Genomic DNA, 21,842 nt, shown 5'->3' on the forward strand with positions numbered 1-21,842 from the left:
CAATTTCAATATATTAATTTCCAAACATTTCAGGTTCTGTTTGCACACGTCAATTTCAAGAAATTAATTTCAAAGCATTACTTTCAAAACTTTTCTTTCAGGTTCTGTTTGCGACACGTCAATTTCAAGACAATAATTTCAAGACAATAACTTCAGGACGTTAACTTCAGGACATTAACTTCAGGACATTAACTTCAGGACATTAACTTCAGGACATTAACTTCAGGACATTAACTTCAGGACATTAACTTCAGGACATTAACTTCAGGACATTAACTTCAGGACATTAACTTCAGGACATTAACTTCAGGACATTAACTTCAGGACATTAACTTCAGGACATTAACTTCAGGACATTAACTTCAGGACATTAACTTCAGGACATTAACTTCAGGACATTAACTTCAGGACATTAACTTCAGGACATTAACTTCAGGACATTAACTTCAGGACATTAACTTCAGGACATTAACTTCAGGACATTAACTTCAGGACATTAACTTCAGGACATTAACTTCAGGACATTAACTTCAGGACATTAACTTCTGGACATTAACTTCAGGACATTAACTTCAGGACATTAACTTCAGGACATTAACTTCAGGACATTAACTTCAGGACATTAACTTCAGGACATTAACTTCAGGACATTAACTTCAGGACATTAACTTCAGGACATTAACTTCAGGACATTAACTTCAGGACATTAACTTCAGGACATTAACTTCAGGACATTAACTTCAGGACATTAACTTCAGGACATTAACTTCAGGACATTAACTTCAGGACATTAACTTCAGGACATTAACTTCAGGACATTAACTTCAGGACATTAACTTCAGGACATTAACTTCAGGACATTAACTTCAGGACATTAACTTCAGGACATTAACTTCAGGACATTAACTTCAGGACATTAACTTCAGGACATTAATTTCAAAACATTTCTGGTTCTGTTTGCGACACGTCATTTTCAAGACAATAATTTCAAGGCATTCATTTCAAAACATTTCAGGTTCTGTTTGCGACACGTCATTTTCAAGACAATAATTTCAAGGCATTCATTTCAAAACATTTCAGGTTCTGTTTGCGACACGTCATTTTCAAGACAATAATTTCAACGCATTCATTTCAGGACATTAATTTCAAGACAATAATTTCAGGACAATAATTTCAAGACAATAATTTCAGGGCATTAATTTCAAAACATTTCTTTCAGGTTCTGTTTGCGACACGTCAATTTCAGGACATTGATTTCAAAACATTTCAGGTTCCGTTTGCGACACGTTAATTTCAAGACAATAATTTTAAGACATTAATTTCGAAACATTTCTTTCAGGTTCCGTTTGCGACATGTTAACTTCAGGACATTAACTTCAGGACATTAACTTCAGGACATTAACTTCAGGACATTAACTTCAGGACATTAACTTCAGGACATTAACTTCAGGACATTAACTTCAGGACATTAACTTCAGGACATTAATTTCAGGACATTAATTTCAAGGCAATAATTTCAAGGCAATCATTTCAAAACATTTCAGGTTCTGTTTGCGACACGTCATTTTCAAGACAATAATTTCAAGACAATAATTCCAAGACATTTCGTTCATGTCCTGTTTGCGACACGTCAACTTCAAGAATATAATTTCAAGACATTAACTTCAGAACATTAATTTCAAGACATTAACTTCAGGACATTAACTTCAGGACATTAACTTCAGGACATTAACTTCAGGACATTAACTTCAGGACATTAACTTCAGGACATTAACTTCAGGACATTAACTTCAGGACATTAACTTCAGGACATTAACTTCAGGACATTAACTTCAGGACATTAACTTCAGGACATTAACTTCAGGACATTAACTTCAGGACATTAACTTCAGGACATTAACTTCAGGACATTAACTTCAGGACATTAACTTCAGGACATTAACTTCAGGACATTAACTTCAGGACATTAACTTCAGGACATTAATTTCAGGACATTAATTTCAAGACAATAATTTCAAGGCAATCATTTCAAAACATTTCAGGTTCTGTTTGCGACACGTCATTTTCAAGACAATAATTTCAAGACAATAATTCCAAGACATTTCGTTCATGTCCTGTTTGCGACACGTCAACTTCAAGAATATAATTTCAAGACATTAATTTCAGAACATTAATTTCAAGACATTAATTTCAAAACATTTCTTTAAGGTTCTATTTGCGACACGTCATTTTCAAGAAAATAATTTCAAGACATTAATTTCAAGACAATAATTTCAGGGCAATAATTTCAAAACATTTCTTTCAGGTTCTGTTTGCGACACGTTAATTTCAAGACATTAATTTCAGGACATTAATTTCAGGACATTAATTTCAAGACATTAATTTCAAGACATTAATTTCAAAACATTAATTTCAAAACATTAATTTCAAGACAATAATTTCAAGAGAATAGTTTCAAGAGAATAATTTCAAAACATTTCAGGTTCTGTTTGCTACACGTTAATTTCAAAACATTAATTTCAGGACATTATTTCAGGACATTAATTTCAGGACATTAATTTCAGGACATTAATTTCAGGACATTAATTTCAAGACAATAATTTCGGACATTTACTTCAGGACATTTACTTCAGGACATTTACTTCAGGACATTTACTTCAGGACATTTACTTCAGGACATTTACTTCAGGACATTTACTTCAGGACATTTACTTCAGGACATTTACTTCAGGACATTTACTTCAGGACATTTACTTCAGGACATTTACTTCAGGACATTTACTTCAGGACATTTACTTCAGGACATTTACTTCAGGACATTTACTTCAGGACATTTACTTCAGGACATTTACTTCAGGACATTTACTTCAGGACATTTACTTCAGGACATTTACTTCAGGACATTTACTTCAGGACATTTACTTCAGGACATTTACTTCAGGACATTTACTTCAGGACATTTACTTCAGGACATTTACTTCAGGACATTTACTTCAGGACATTTACTTCAGGACATTTACTTCAGGACATTTACTTCAGGACATTTACTTCAGGACATTTACTTCAGGACATTTACTTCAGGACATTTACTTCAGGACATTTACTTCAGGACATTTACTTCAGGACATTTACTTCAGGACATTTACTTCAGGACATTTACTTCAGGACATTTACTTCAGGACATTAACTTCAGGACATTAACTTCAGGACATTAATTTCAGGACATTAATTTCAGGACATTAATTTCAGGACATTAATTTCAGGACATTAATTTCAGGACATTAATTTCAGGACATTAATTTCAGGACATTAATTTCAGGACATTAATTTCAGGATATTAATTTCCAAACATTTCTGGTTCTGTTTGCGACACGTCAATTTCAAGGAAATAATTTCAAGACATTATCAAAACATTTCTGGTTCTGTTTGCGACACGTTAATTTCAAGACAATAATTTCAAGACAATAATTTCAAGACAATAATTTCAAGGCATTCATTTCAGGACATTAATTTCAAGACAATAATTTCAGGACAATAATTTCAAGACATTTCTTTCATGTTCTGTTTGCGACTCGTCAATTTCAATATATTAATTTCAAAACATTTCAGGTTCTGTTTCCACACGTCAATTTCAAGAAATTAATTTCAAAGCATTACTTTCAAAACTTTTCTTTCAGGTTCTGTTTGCGACACGTCAATTTCAAGACAATAATTTCAAGACAATAACTTCAGGACATTAACTTCAGGACATTAACTTCAGGACATTAACTTCAGGACATTAACTTCAGGACATTAACTTCAGGACATTAACTTCAGGACATTAACTTCAGGACATTAACTTCAGGACATTAACTTCAGGACATTAACTTCAGGACATTAACTTCAGGACATTAACTTCAGGACATTAACTTCAGGACATTAACTTCAGGACATTAACTTCAGGACATTAACTTCAGGACATTAACTTCAGGACATTAACTTCAGGACATTAACTTCAGGACATTAACTTCAGGACATTAATTTCCAAACATTTCTGGTTCTGTTTGCGACACGTCAATTTCAAGAAAATAATTTCAAGACATTATCAAAACATTTCTGGTTCTGTTTGCGACACGTTAATTTCAAGACATTAATTTCAAAACATTTCTTTGAGGTTCTGTTTGCGACACGTTAATTTCAAGACAATAATTTCAAGACAATAATTTCAAGACAATAATTTCAAGACAATAATTTCAAGACAATAATTTCAAGACAATAATTTCATGACAATAATTTCAAGGCATTCATTTCAAGGCATTCATTTCAGGACATTAATTTCAACACAATAATTTCAGGACAATAATTTCAAGACATTTCTTTCATGTTCTGTTTGCGACTCGTCAATTTCAAAATATTAATTTCAAAACATTTCAGGTTCTGTTTGCACACGTCAATTTCAAGAAATTAATTTCAAAGCATTACTTTCAAAACTTTTCTTTCAGGTTCTGTTTGCGACACGTCAATTTCAAGACATTAACTTCAGGACATTAACTTCAGGACATTAACTTCAGGACATTAACTTCAGGACATTAACTTCAGGACATTAACTTCAGGACATTAACTTCAGGACATTAACTTCAGGACATTAACTTCAGGACATTAACTTCAGGACATTAACTTCAGGACATTAACTTCAGGACATTAACTTCAGGACATTAACTTCAGGACATTAACTTCAGGACATTAACTTCAGGACATTAACTTCAGGACATTAACTTCAGGACATTAACTTCAGGACATTAACTTCAGGACATTAACTTCAGGACATTAACTTCAGGACATTAACTTCAGGACATTAACATCAGGACATTAACTTCAGGACATTAACTTCAGGACATTAACTTCAGGACATTAACTTCAGGACATTAACTTCAGGACATTAACTTCAGGACATTAACTTCAGGACATTAACTTCAGGACATTAACTTCAGGACATTAACTTCAGGACATTAACTTCAGGACATTAACTTCAGGACATTAACTTCAGGACATTAACTTCAGGACATTAACTTCAGGACATTAACTTCAGGACATTAACTTCAGGACATTAACTTCAGGACATTAACTTCAGGACATTAACTTCAGGACATTAACTTCAGGACATTAACTTCAGGACATTAACTTCAGGACATTAACTTCAGGACATTAACTTCAGGACATTAACTTCAGGACATTAACTTCAGGACATTAACTTCAGGACATTAACTTCAGGACATTAACTTCAGGACATTAACTTCAGGACATTAACTTCAGGACATTAACTTCAGGACATTAACATCAGGACATTAACTTCAGGACATTAACTTCAGGACATTAACTTCAGGACATTAACTTCAGGACATTAACTTCAGGACATTAACTTCAGGACATTAACTTCAGGACATTAACTTCAGGACATTAACTTCAGGACATTAACTTCAGGACATTAACTTCAGGACATTAACTTCAGGACATTAACTTCAGGACATTAACTTCAGGACATTAACTTCAGGACATTAACTTCAGGACATTAACTTCAGGACATTAACTTCAGGACATTAACTTCAGGACATTAACTTCAGGACATTAATTTCAAAACATTTCTGGTTCTGTTTGCGACACGTCAATTTCAAGACAATAATTTCAAGGCATTCATTTCAAAACATTTCAGGTTCTGTTTGCGACACGTCATTTTCAAGACAATAATTTCAACGCATTCATTTCAGGACATTAATTTCAAGACAATAATTTCAGGACAATAATTTCAAGGCAATAATTTCAGGGCATTAATTTCAAAACATTTCTTTCCGGTTCTGTTTGCGACACGTCAATTTCAGGACATTGATTTCAAAACATTTCAGGTTCCGTTTGCGACACGTTAATTTCAAGACAATAATTTTAAGACATTAATTTTGAAACATTTCTTTCAGGTTCCGCTTGCGACATGTTAACTTCAGGACATTAACTTCAGGACATTAACTTCAGGACATTAACTTCAGGACATTAACTTCAGGACATTAACTTCAGGACATTAACTTCAGGACATTAACTTCAGGACATTAACTTCAGGACATTAACTTCAGGACATTAACTTCAGGACATTAACTTCAGGACATTAACTTCAGGACATTAACTTCAGGACATTAACTTCAGGACATTAACTTCAGGACATTAACTTCAGGACATTAACTTCAGGACATTAACTTCAGGACATTAACTTCAGGACATTAACTTCAGGACATTAACTTCAGGACATTAACTTCAGGACATTAACTTCAGGACATTAACTTCAGGACATTAACTTCAGGACATTAACTTCAGGACATTAACTTCAGGACATTAACTTCAGGACATTAACTTCAGGACATTAACTTCAGGACATTAACTTCAGGACATTAACTTCAGGACATTAACTTCAGGACATTAACTTCAGGACATTAACTTCAGGACATTTACTTCAGGACATTTACTTCAGGACATTTACTTCAGGACATTTACTTCAGGACATTTACTTCAGGACATTTACTTCAGGACATTTACTTCAGGACATTTACTTCAGGACATTTACTTCAGGACATTTACTTCAGGACATTTACTTCAGGACATTTACTTCAGGACATTTACTTCAGGACATTTACTTCAGGACATTTACTTCAGGACATTTACTTCAGGACATTTACTTCAGGACATTTACTTCAGGACATTTACTTCAGGACATTTACTTCAGGACATTTACTTCAGGACATTTACTTCAGGACATTTACTTCAGGACATTTACTTCAGGACATTTACTTCAGGACATTTACTTCAGGACATTTACTTCAGGACATTTACTTCAGGACATTTACTTCAGGACATTTACTTCAGGACATTTACTTCAGGACATTTACTTCAGGACATTTACTTCAGGACATTTACTTCAGGACATTTACTTCAGGACATTTACTTCAGGACATTTACTTCAGGACATTTACTTCAGGACATTTACTTCAGGACATTTACTTCAGGACATTTACTTCAGGACATTTACTTCAGGACATTTACTTCAGGACATTTACTTCAGGACATTTACTTCAGGACATTTACTTCAGGACATTTACTTCAGGACATTTACTTCAGGACATTTACTTCAGGACATTTACTTCAGGACATTTACTTCAGGACATTTACTTCAGGACATTTACTTCAGGACATTTACTTCAGGACATTTACTTCAGGACATTTACTTCAGGACATTTACTTCAGGACATTTACTTCAGGACATTTACTTCAGGACATTTACTTCAGGACATTTACTTCAGGACATTTACTTCAGGACATTTACTTCAGGACATTAACTTCAGGACATTAACTTCAGGACATTAACTTCAGGACATTAACTTCAGGACATTAACTTCAGGACATTAACTTCAGGACATTAACTTCAGGACATTAACTTCAGGACATTAACTTCAGGACATTAACTTCAGGACATTAACTTCAGGACATTAACTTCAGGACATTAACTTCAGGACATTAACCTCAGGACATTAACCTCAGGACATTAACCTCAGGACATTAACCTCAGGACATTAACTTCAGGACATTAACTTCAGGACATTAACTTCAGGACATTAACTTCAGGACATTAACTTCAGGACATTAATTTCAGGACATTAATTTCAGGACATTAATTTCAGGACATTAATTTCAGGACATTAATTTCAGGACATTAATTTCAGGACATTAATTTCAGGACATTAATTTCAGGATATTAATTTCCAAACATTTCTGGTTCTGTTTGCGACACGTCAATTTCAAGAAAATAATTTCAAGACATTATCAAAACATTTCTGGTTCTGTTTGCGACACGTTAATTTCAAGACATTAATTTCAAAACATTTCTTTGAGCTTCTGTTTGCGACACATTAATTTCAAGACAATAATTTCAAGACAATAATTTCAAGACAATAATTTCAAGGCATTCATTTCAGGACATTAATTTCAAGACAATAATTTCAGGACAATAATTTCAAGACATTTCTTTCATGTTCTGTTTGCGACTCGTCAATTTCAATATATTAATTTCAAAACATTTCAGGTTCTGTTTGCACACGTCAATTTCAAGAAATTAATTTCAAAGCATTACTTTCAAAACTTTTCTTTCAGGTTCTGTTTGCGACACGTCAATTTCAAGACAATAATTTCAAGAAAATAACTTCAGGACATTAACTTCAGGACATTAACTTCAGGACATTAACTTCAGGACATTAACTTCAGGACATTAACTTCAGGACATTAACTTCAGGACATTAACTTCAGGACATTAACTTCAGGACATTAACTTCAGGACATTAACTTCAGGACATTAACTTCAGGACATTAACTTCAGGACATTAACTTCAGGACATTAACTTCAGGACATTAATTTCCAAACATTTCTGGTTCTGTTTGCGACACGTCAATTTCAAGAAAATAATTTCAAGACATTATCAAAACATTTCTGGTTCTGTTTGCGACACGTTAATTTCAAGACATTAATTTCAAAACATTTCTTTCAGGTTCTGTTTGCGACACGTTAATTTCAAGACAATAATTTCAAGACAATAATTTCAAGACAATAATTTCAAGACAATAATTTCAAGACAATAATTTCAAGACAATAATTTCAAGACAATAATTTCAAGACAATAATTTCAAGACAATAATTTCAAGACAATAATTTCAAGGCATTCATTTCAAGGCATTCATTTCAGGACATTAATTTCAAGACAATAATTTCAGGACAATAATTTCAAGACATTTCTTTCATGTTCTGTTTGCGACTCGTCAATTTCAATATATTAATTTCAAAACATTTCAGGTTCTGTTTGCACACGTCAATTTCAAGAAATTAATTTCAAAGCATTACTTTCAAAACTTTTCTTTCAGGTTCTGTTTGCGACACGTCAATTTCAGGACATTAACTTCAGGACATTAACTTCAGGACATTAACTTCAGGACATTAACTTCAGGACATTAACTTCAGGACATTAACTTCAGGACATTAACTTCAGGACATTAACTTCAGGACATTAACTTCAGGACATTAACTTCAGGACATTAATTTCCAAACATTTCTGGTTCTGTTTGCGACACGTCAATTTCAAGAAAATAATTTCAAGACATTATCAAAACATTTCTGGTTCTGTTTGCGACACGTTAATTTCAAGACATTAATTTCAAAACATTTCTTTCAGGTTCTGTTTGCGACACGTTAATTTCAAGACAATAATTTCAAGACAATAATTTCAAGACAATAATTTCAAGACAATAATTTCAAGACAATAATTTCAAGACAATAATTTCAAGACAATAATTTCAAGACAATAATTTCAAGACAATAATTTCAAGACAATAATTTCAAGGCATTCATTTCAAGGCATTCATTTCAGGACATTAATTTCAAGACAATAATTTCAGGACAATAATTTCAAGACATTTCTTTCATGTTCTGTTTGCGACTCGTCAATTTCAATATATTAATTTCAAAACATTTCAGGTTCTGTTTGCACACGTCAATTTCAAGAAATTAATTTCAAAGCATTACTTTCAAAACTTTTCTTTCAGGTTCTGTTTGCAACACGTCAATTTCAGGACATTAACTTCAGGACATTAACTTCAGGACATTAACTTCAGGACATTAACTTCAGGACATTAACTTCAGGACATTAACTTCAGGACATTAACTTCAGGACATTAACTTCAGGACATTAACTTCAGGACATTAACTTCAGGACATTAACTTCAGGACATTAACTTCAGGACATTAACTTCAGGACATTAACTTCAGGACATTAACTTCAGGACATTAACTTCAGGACATTAACTTCAGGACATTAACTTCAGGACATTAACTTCAGGACATTAACTTCAGGACATTAACTTCAGGACATTAACTTCAGGACATTAACTTCAGGACATTAACTTCAGGACATTAACTTCAGGACATTAACTACAGGACATTAACTTCAGGACATTAACTTCAGGACATTAACTTCAGGACATTAACTTCAGGACATTAACTTCAGGACATTAACTTCAGGACATTAACTTCAGGACACTAACTTCAGGACATTAACTTCAGGACATTAACTTCAGGACATTAACTTCAGGACATTAACTTCAGGACATTTACTTCAGGACATTAACTTCAGGACATTAACTTCAGGACATTAACTTCAGGACATTCATTTCAGGACATTAATTTCCAAACATTTCTGGTTCTGTTTGCGACACGTCAAATTCAGGACATTAACTTCAGGACATTAACTTCAGGACATTAACTTCAGGACATTAATTTCCAAACATTTCTGGTTCTGTTTGCGACACGTCAATTTCAAGAAAATAATTTCAAGACATTATCAAAACATTTCTGGTTCTGTTTGCGACACGTTAATTTCAAGACATTAATTTCAAAACATTTCTTTGAGGTTCTGTTTGCGACACGTTAATTTCAAGACAATAATTTCAAGACAATAATTTCAAGACAATAATTTCAAGACAATAATTTCAAGACAATAATTTCAAGACAATAATTTCAAGACAATAATTTCAAGACAATAATTTCAAGACAATAATTTCAAGGCATTCATTTCAGGACATTAATTTCAAGACAATAATTTCAGGACAATAATTTCAAGACATTTCTTTCATGTTCTGTTTGCGACTCGTCAATTTCAATATATTAATTTCAAAATATTTCAGGTTCTGTTTGCACACGTCAATTTCAAGAAATTAATTTCAAAGCATTACTTTCAAAACTTTTCTTTCAGGTTCTGTTTGCGACACGTCAACTTCAGGGCATTAACTTCAGGGCATTAACTTCAGGGCATTAACTTCAGGGCATTAACTTCAGGGCATTAACTTCAGGGCATTAACTTCAGGGCATTAACTTCAGGACATTAACTTCAGGACATTAACTTCAGGACATTAACTTCAGGACATTAACTTCAGGACATTAACTTCAGGACATTAACTTCAGGACATTAACTTCAGGACATTAACTTCAGGACATTAACTTCAGGACATTAACTTCAGGACATTAACTTCAGGACATTAACTTCAGGACATTAACTTCAGGACATTAACTTCAGGACATTAACTTCAGGACATTAACTTCAGGACATTAACTTCAGGACATTAACTTCAGGACATTAACTTCAGGACATTAACTTCAGGACATTAACTTCAGGACATTAACTTCAGGACATTAACTTCAGGACATTTACTTCAGGACATTTACTTCAGGACATTTACTTCAGGACATTTACTTCAGGACATTTACTTCAGGACATTTACTTCAGGACATTTACTTCAGGACATTTACTTCAGGACATTTACTTCAGGACATTTACTTCAGGACATTTACTTCAGGACATTTACTTCAGGACATTTACTTCAGGACATTTACTTCAGGACATTTACTTCAGGACATTTACTTCAGGACATTTACTTCAGGACATTTACTTCAGGACATTTACTTCAGGACATTTACTTCAGGACATTTACTTCAGGACATTTACTTCAGGACATTTACTTCAGGACATTTACTTCAGGACATTTACTTCAGGACATTTACTTCAGGACATTTACTTGAGGACATTTACTTGAGGACATTTACTTCAGGACATTTACTTCAGGACATTTACTTCAGGACATTTACTTCAGGACATTTACTTCAGGACATTTACTTCAGGACATTTACTTCAGGACATTTACTTCAGGACATTTACTTCAGGACATTTACTTCAGGACATTTACTTCAGGACATTTACTTCAGGACATTAACTTCAGGACATTAACTTCAGGACATTAACTTCAGGACATTAACTTCAGGACATTAACTTCAGGACATTAACTTCAGGACATTAACTTCAGGACATTAACTTCAGGACATTAACTTCAGGACATTAACTTCAGGACATTAACTTCAGGACATTAACTTCAGGACATTAACTTCAGGACATTAACTTCAGGACATTAACTTCAGGACATTAACTTCAGGACATTAACTTCAGGACATTAACTTCAGGACATTAACTTCAGGACATTAACTTCAGGACATTAACTTCAGGACATTAACTTCAGGACATTAACTTCAGGACATTAACTTCAGGACATTAACTTCAGGACATTAACTTCAGGACATTAACTTCAGGACATTAACTTCAGGACATTAACTTCAGGACATTAACTTCAGGACATTAACTTCAGGACATTAATTTCAGGACATTAATTTCAGGACATTAATTTCAGGACATTAATTTCAGGACATTAATTTCAGGACATTAATTTCAGGACATTAATTTCAGGATATTAATTTCCAAACATTTCTGGTTCTGTTTGCGACACGTCAATTTCAAGAAAATAATTTCAAGACATTATCAAAACATTTCTGGTTCTGTTTGCGACACGTTAATTTCAAGACATTAATTTCAAAACATTTCTTTGAGGTTCTGTTTGCGACACGTTAATTTCAAGACAATAATTTCAAGACAATAATTTCAAGACAATAATTTCAAGACAATAATTTCAAGACAATAATTTCAAGACAATAATTTCAAGACAATAATTTCAAGACAATAATTTCAAGACAATAATTTCAAGACAATAATTTCAAGACAATAATTTCAAGACAATAATTTCAAGGCATTCATTTCAGGACATTAATTTCAAGACAATAATTTCAGGACAATAATTTCAAGACATTTCTTTCATGTTCTGTTTGCGACTCGTCAATTTCAATATATTAATTTCCAAACATTTCAGGTTCTGTTTGCACACGTCAATTTCAAGAAATTAATTTCAAAGCATTACTTTCAAAACTTTTCTTTCAGGTTCTGTTTGCGACACGTCAATTTCAAGACAATAATTTCAAGACAATAACTTCAGGACATTAACTTCAGGACATTAACTTCAGGACATTAACTTCAGGACATTAACTTCAGGACATTAACTTCAGGACATTAACTTCAGGACATTAACTTCAGGACATTAACTTCAGGACATTAACTTCAGGACATTAACTTCAGGACATTAACTTCAGGACATTAACTTCAGGACATTAACTTCAGGACATTAACTTCAGGACATTAACTTCAGGACATTAACTTCAGGACATTAACTTCAGGACATTAACTTCAGGACATTAACTTCAGGACATTAACTTCAGGACATTAACTTCAGGACATTAACTTCAGGACATTAACTTCAGGACATTAACTTCAGGACATTAACTTCAGGACATTAACTTCAGGACATTAACTTCAGGACATTAACTTCAGGACATTAATTTCCAAACATTTCTGGTTCTGTTTGCGACACGTCAATTTCAAGGAAATAATTTCAAGACATTATCAAAACATTTCTGGTTCTGTTTGCGACACGTTAATTTCAAGACATTAATTTCAAAACATTTCTTTGAGGTTCTGTTTGCGACACGTTAATTTCAAGACAATAATTTCAAGACAATAATTTCAAGACAATAATTTCAAGACAATAATTTCAAGACAATAATTTCAAGACAATAATTTCAAGACAATAATTTCAAGACAATAATTTCAAGACAATAATTTCAAGGCTTTCATTTCAAGGCATTCATTTCAGGACATTAATTTCAAGACAATAATTTCAGGACAATAATTTCAAGACATTTCTTTCATGTTCTGTTTGCGACTCGTCAATTTCAATATATTAATTTCAAAACATTTCAGGTTCTGTTTGCACACGTCAATTTCAAGAAATTAATTTCAAAGCATTACTTTCAAAACTTTTCTTTCAGGTTCTGTTTGCGACACGTCAATTTCAAGACATTAACTTCAGGACATTAACTTCAGGACATTAACTTCAGGACATTAACTTCAGGACATTAACTTCAGGACATTAACTTCAGGACATTAACTTCAGGACATTAACTTCAGGACATTAACTTCAGGACATTAACTTCAGGACATTAACTTCAGGACATTAACTTCAGGACATTAACTTCAGGACATTAACTTCAGGACATTAACTTCAGGACATTAACTTCAGGACATTAACTTCAGGACATTAACTTCAGGACATTAACTTCAGGACATTAACTTCAGGACATTAACTTCAGGACATTAACTTCAGGACATTAACTTCAGGACATTAACTTCAGGACATTAATTTCAGGACATTAATTTCCAAACATTTCTGGTTCTGTTTGCGACACGTCAAATTCAGGACATTAACTTCAGGACATTAACTTCAGGACATTAACTTCAGGACATTAACTTCAGGACATTAACTTCAGGACATTAATTTCCAAACATTTCTGGTTCTGTTTGCGACACGTCAATTTCAAGAAAATAATTTCAAGACATTATCAAAACATTTCTGGTTCTGTTTGCGACACGTTAATTTCAAGACATTAATTTCAAAACATTTCTTTGAGGTTCTGTTTGCGACACGTTAATTTCAAGACAATAATTTCAAGACAATAATTTCAAGACAATAATTTCAAGACAATAATTTCAAGACAATAATTTCAAGACAATAATTTCAAGACAATAATTTCAAGACAATAATTTCAAGACAATAATTTCAAGACAATAATTTCAAGACAATAATTTCAAGACAATAATTTCAAGACAATAATTTCAAGACAATAATTTCAAGACAATAATTTCAAGACAATAATTTCAAGGCATTCATTTCAGGACATTAATTTCAAGACAATAATTTCAAGACATTTCTTTCATGTTCTGTTTGCGACTCGTCAATTTCAATATATTAATTTCAAAACATTTCAGGTTCTGTTTGCACACGTCAATTTCAAGAAATTAATTTCAAAGCATTACTTTCAAAACTTTTCTTTCAGATTCTGTTTGCGACACGTCAATTTCAAGACATTAACATCAGGACATTAACATCAGGACATTAACATCAGGACATTAACATCAGGACATTAACTTCAGGACATTAACTTCAGGACATTAACTTCAGGACATTAACTTCAGGACATTAACTTCAGGACATTAACTTCAGGACATTAACTTCAGGACATTAACTTCAGGACATTAACTTCAGGACATTTACTTCAGGACATTTACTTCAGGACATTTACTTCAGGACATTTACTTCAGGACATTTACTTCAGGACATTTACTTCAGGACATTTACTTCAGGACATTTACTTCAGGACATTTACTTCAGGACATTTACTTCAGGACATTTACTTCAGGACATTTACTTCAGGACATTTACTTCAGGACATTTACTTCAGGACATTTACTTCAGGACATTTACTTCAGGACATTTACTTCAGGACATTTACTTCAGGACATTTACTTCAGGACATTTACTTCAGGACATTTACTTCAGGACATTTACTTCAGGACATTTACTTCAGGACATTTACTTCAGGACATTTACTTCAGGACATTTACTTCAGGACATTTACTTCAGGACATTTACTTCAGGACATTAACTTCAGGACATTAACTTCAGGACATTAACTTCAGGACATTAACTTCAGGACATTAACTTCAGGACATTAACTTCAGGACATTAACTTCAGGACATTAACTTCAGGACATTAACTTCAGGACATTAACTTCAGGACATTAACTTCAGGACATTAACTTCAGGACATTAACTTCAGGACATTAACTTCAGGACATTAACTTCAGGACATTAACTTCAGGACATTAACTTCAGGACATTAATTTCAGGACATTAATTTCAGGATATTAATTTCCAAACATTTCTGGTTCTGTTTGCGACACGTCAATTTCAAGAAAATAATTTCAAGACATTATCAAAACATTTCTGGTTCTGTTTGCGACACGTTAATTTCAAGACATTAATTTCAAAACATTTCTTTGAGCTTCTGTTTGCGACACGTTAATTTCAAGACAATAATTTCAAGACAATAATTTCAAGACAATAATTTCAAGGCATTCATTTCAGGACATTAATTTCAAGACAATAATTTCAGGACAATAATTTCAAGACATTTCTTTCATGTTCTGTTTGCGACTCGTCAATTTCAATATATTAATTTCAAAACATTTCAGGTTCTGTTTGCATACGTCAATTTCAAGAAATTAATTTCAAAGCATTACTTTCAAAACTTTTCTTTCAGGTTCTGTTTGCGACACGTCAATTTCAAGACAATAATTTCAAGACAATAACTTCAGGACATTAACTTCAGGACATTAACTTCAGGACATTAACTTCAGGACATTAACTTCAGGACATTAACTTCAGGACATTAACTTCAGGACATTAACTTCAGGACATTAACTTCAGGACATTAACTTCAGGACATTAACTTCAGGACATTAACTTCAGGACATTAACTTCAGGACATTAACTTCAGGACATTAACTTCAGGACATTAACTTCAGGACATTAACTTCAGGACATTAACTTCAGGACATTAACTTCAGGACATTAATTTCCAAACATTTCTGGTTCTGTTTGCGACACGTCAATTTCAAGAAAATAATTTCAAGACATTATCAAAACATTTCTGGTTCTGTTTGCGACACGTTAATTTCAAGACATTAATTTCAAAACATTTCTTTGAGGTTCTGTTTGCGACATGTTAATTTCAAGACATTAATTTCAAAACATTTCTTTGAGGTTCTGTTTGCGACACGTTAATTTCAAGACAATAATTTCAAGACAATAATTTCAAGACAATAATTTCAAGACAATAATTTCAAGACAATAATTTCAAGACAATAATTTCAAGACAATAATTTCAAGACAATAATTTCAAGACAATAATTTCATGACAATAATTTCAAGGCATTCATTTCAAGGCATTCATTTCAGGACATTAATTTCAAGACAATAACTTCAGGACAATAATTTCAAGACATTTCTTTCATGTTCTGTTTGCGACTCGTCAATTTCAATATATTAATTTCAAAACATTTCAGGTTCTGTTTGCACACGTCAATTTCAAGAAATTAATTTCAAAGCATTACTTTCAAAACTTTTCTTTCAGGTTCTGTTTGCGACACGTCAATTTCAAGACATTAACTTCAGGACATTAACTTCAGGACATTAACTTCAGGACATTAACTTCAGGACATTAACTTCAGGACATTAACTTTAGGACATTAACTTCAGGACATTAACTTCAGGACATTAACTTCAGGACATTAACTTCAGGACATTAACTTCAGGACATTAACTTCAGGACATTAACTTCAGGACATTAACTTCAGGACATTAACTTCAGGACATTAACTTCAGGACATTAACTTCAGGACATTAACTTCAGGACATTAACTTCAGGACATTAACTTCAGGACATTAACTTCAGGACATTAATTTCCAAACATTTCTGGTTCTGTTTGCGACACGTCAAATTCAGGACATTAACTTCAGGACATTAACTTCAGGACATTAACTTCAGGACATTAACTTCAGGACATTAATTTCCAAACATTTCTGGTTCTGTTTGCGACACGTCAATTTCAAGAAAATAATTTCAAGACATTATCAAAACATTTCTGGTTCTGTTTGCGACACGTTAATTTCAAGACATTAATTTCAAGACATTTCTTTCATGTTCTGTTTGCGACTCGTCAATTTCAATATATTAATTTCAAAACATTTCAGGTTCTGTTTGCACACGTCAATTTCAAGAAATTAATTTCAAAGCATTACTTTCAAAACTTTCTTTCAGGTTCTGTTTGCGACACGTCAACTTCAGGACATTAACTTCAGGACATTAACTTCAGGACATTAACTTCAGGACATTAACTTCAGGACATTAACTTCAGGACATTAACTTCAGGACATTAACTTCAGGACATTAACTTCAGGACATTAACTTCAGGACATTAACTTCAGGACATTAACTTCAGGACATTAACTTCAGGACATTAACTTCAGGACATTAACTTCCGGACATTAACTTCCGGACATTAACTTCAGGACATTAACTTCAGGACATTAACTTCAGGACATTAACTTCAGGACATTTACTTCAGGACATTTACTTCAGGACATTTACTTCAGGACATTTACTTCAGGACATTTACTTCAGGACATTTACTTCAGGACATTTACTTCAGGACATTTACTTCAGGACATTTACTTCAGGACATTTACTTCAGGACATTTACTTCAGGACATTTACTTCAGGACATTTACTTCAGGACATTTACTTCAGGACATTTACTTCAGGACATTTACTTCAGGACATTTACTTCAGGACATTTACTTCAGGACATTTACTTCAGGACATTTACTTCAGGACATTTACTTCAGGACATTTACTTCAGGACATTTACTTCAGGACATTTACTTCAGGACATTTACTTCAGGACATTTACTTCAGGACATTTACTTCAGGACATTTACTTCAGGACATTTACTTCAGGACATTTACTTCAGGACATTTACTTCAGGACATTTACTTCAGGACATTTACTTCAGGACATTTACTTCAGGACATTTACTTCAGGACATTTACTTCAGGACATTTACTTCAGGACATTTACTTCAGGACATTTACTTCAGGACATTTACTTCAGGACATTTACTTCAGGACATTTACTTCAGGACATTTACTTCAGGACATTTACTTCAGGACATTTACTTCAGGACATTTACTTCAGGACATTTACTTCAGGACATTTACTTCAGGACATTTACTTCAGGACATTTACTTCAGGACATTTACTTCAGGACATTTACTTCAGGACATTTACTTCAGGACATTTACTTCAGGACATTAACTTCAGGACATTAACTTCAGGACATTAACTTCAGGACATTAACTTCAGGACATTAACTTCAGGACATTAACTTCAGGACATTAACTTCAGGACATTAACTTCAGGACATTAACCTCAGGACATTAACTTCAGGACATTAACTTCAGGACATTAACTTCAGGACATTAACTTCAGGACATTAACTTCAGGACATTAACTTCAGGACATTAACTTCAGGACATTAACTTCAGGACATTAACTTCAGGACATTAACTTCAGGACATTAATTTCAGGACATTAATTTCAGGACATTAATTTCAGGACATTAATTTCAGGATATTAATTTCCAAACATTTCTGGTTCTGTTTGCGACACGTCAATTTCAAGAAAATAATTTCAAGACATTATCAAAACATTTCTGGTTCTGTTTGCGACACGTTAATTTCAAGACATTAATTTCAAAACATTTCTTTGAGCTTCTGTTTGCGACACGTTAATTTCAAGACAATAATTTCAAGACAATAATTTCAAGACAATAATTTCAAGACAATAATTTCAAGGCATTCATTTCAGGACATTAATTTCAAGACAATAATTTCAGGACAATAATTTCAAGACATTTCTTTCATGTTCTGTTTGCGACTCGTCAATTTCAATATATTAATTTCAAAACATTTCAGGTTCTGTTTCCACACGTCAATTTCAAGAAATTAATTTCAAAGCATTACTTTCAAAACTTTTCTTTCAGGTTCTGTTTGCGACACGTCAATTTCAAGACAATAATTTCAAGACAATAACTTCAGGACATTAACTTCTGGACATTAACTTCAGGACATTAACTTCAGGACATTAACTTCAGGACATTAACTTCAGGACATTAACTTCAGGACATTAACTTCAGGACATTAACTTCAGGACATTAACTTCAGGACATTAACTTCAGGACATTAACTTCAGGACATTAACTTCAGGACATTAACTTCAGGACATTAACTTCAGGACATTAACTTCAGGACATTAACTTCAGTACATTAACTTCAGGACATTAACTTCAGGACATTAATTTCCAAACATTTCTGGTTCTGTTTGCGACACGTCAATTTCAAGAAAATAATTTCAAGACATTATCAAAACATTTCTGGTTCTGTTTGCGACACGTTAATTTCAAGACATTAATTTCAAAACATTTCTTTGAGGTTCTGTTTGCGACACGTTAATTTCAAGACAATAATTTCAAGACAATAATTTCAAGACAATAATTTCAAGACAATAATTTCAAGACAATAATTTCAAGACAATAATTTCAAGACAATAATTTCAAGACAATAATTTCAAGACAATAATTTCAAGACAATAATTTCAAGACAATAATTTCAAGACAATAATTTCAAGACAATAATTTCAAGGCATTAATTTCAAGGCATTCATTTCAGGACATTAATTTCAAGACAATAATTTCAGGACAATAATTTCAAGACATTTCTTTCATGTTCTGTTTGCGACTCGTCAATTTCAATATATTAATTTCAAAACATTTCAGGTTCTGTTTGCACACGTCAATTTCAAGAAATTAATTTCAAAGCATTACTTTCAAAACTTTTCTTTCAGGTTCTGTTTGCGACACGTCAATTTCAAGACATTAACTTCAGGACATTAACTTCAGGACATTAACTTCAGGACATTAACTTCAGGACATTAACTTCAGGACATTAACTTCAGGACATTAACTTCAGGACATTAACTTCAGGACATTAACTTCAGGACATTAACTTCAGGACATTAACTTCAGGACATTAACTTCAGGACATTAACTTCAGGACATTAACTTCAGGACATTTACTTCAGGACATTAACTTCAGGACATTTACTTCAGGACATTTACTTCAGGACATTTACTTCAGGACATTTACTTCAGGACATTTACTTCAGGACATTTACTTCAGGACATTTACTTCAGGACATTTACTTCAGGACATTTACTTCAGGACATTTACTTCAGGACATTTACTTCAGGACATTTACTTCAGGACATTTACTTCAGGACATTTACTTCAGGACATTTACTTCAGGACATTTACTTCAGGACATTTACTTCAGGACATTTACTTCAGGACATTTACTTCAGGACATTTACTTCAGGACATTTACTTCAGGACATTTACTTCAGGACATTTACTTCAGGACATTTACTTCAGGACATTTACTTCAGGACATTTACTTCAGGACATTTACTTCAGGACATTTACTTCAGGACATTTACTTCAGGACATTTACTTCAGGACATTTACTTCAGGACATTTACTTCAGGACATTTACTTCAGGACATTTACTTCAGGACATTTACTTCAGGACATTTACTTCAGGACATTTACTTCAGGACATTTACTTCAGGACATTTACTTCAGGACATTTACTTCAGGACATTTACTTCAGGACATTTACTTCAGGACATTTACTTCAGGACATTTACTTCAGGACATTTACTTCAGGACATTTACTTCAGGACATTTACTTCAGGACATTAACTTCAGGACATTAACTTCAGGACATTAACTTCAGGACATTAACTTCAGGACATTAACTTCAGGACATTAACTTCAGGACATTAACTTCAGGACATTAACTTCAGGACATTAACTTCAGGACATTAACTTCAGGACATTAACTTCAGGACATTAACTTCAGCACATTAACTTCAGGACATTAACTTCAGGACATTAACTTCAGGACATTAACTTCAGGACATTAACTTCAGGACATTAACTTCAGGACATTAACTTCAGGACATTAACTTCAGGACATTAATTTCAGGACATTAATTTCAGGACATTAATTTCAGGACATTAATTTCAGGACATTAATTTCAGGACATTAATTTCAGGATATTAATTTCCAAACATTTCTGGTTCTGTTTGCGACACGTCAATTTCAAGAAAATAATTTCAAGACATTATCAAAACATTTCTGGTTCTGTTTGCGACTCGTCAATTTCAATATATTAATTTCAAAACATTTCAGGTTCTGTTTGCACACGTCAATTTCAAGAAATTAATTTCAAAGCATTACTTTCAAAACGTTTCTTTCAGGTTCTGTTTG

This window comes from Narcine bancroftii, unplaced genomic scaffold, assembly GCF_036971445.1.
Source record: "Narcine bancroftii isolate sNarBan1 unplaced genomic scaffold, sNarBan1.hap1 Scaffold_123, whole genome shotgun sequence".
Taxonomy (NCBI): domain Eukaryota; kingdom Metazoa; phylum Chordata; class Chondrichthyes; order Torpediniformes; family Narcinidae; genus Narcine; species Narcine bancroftii.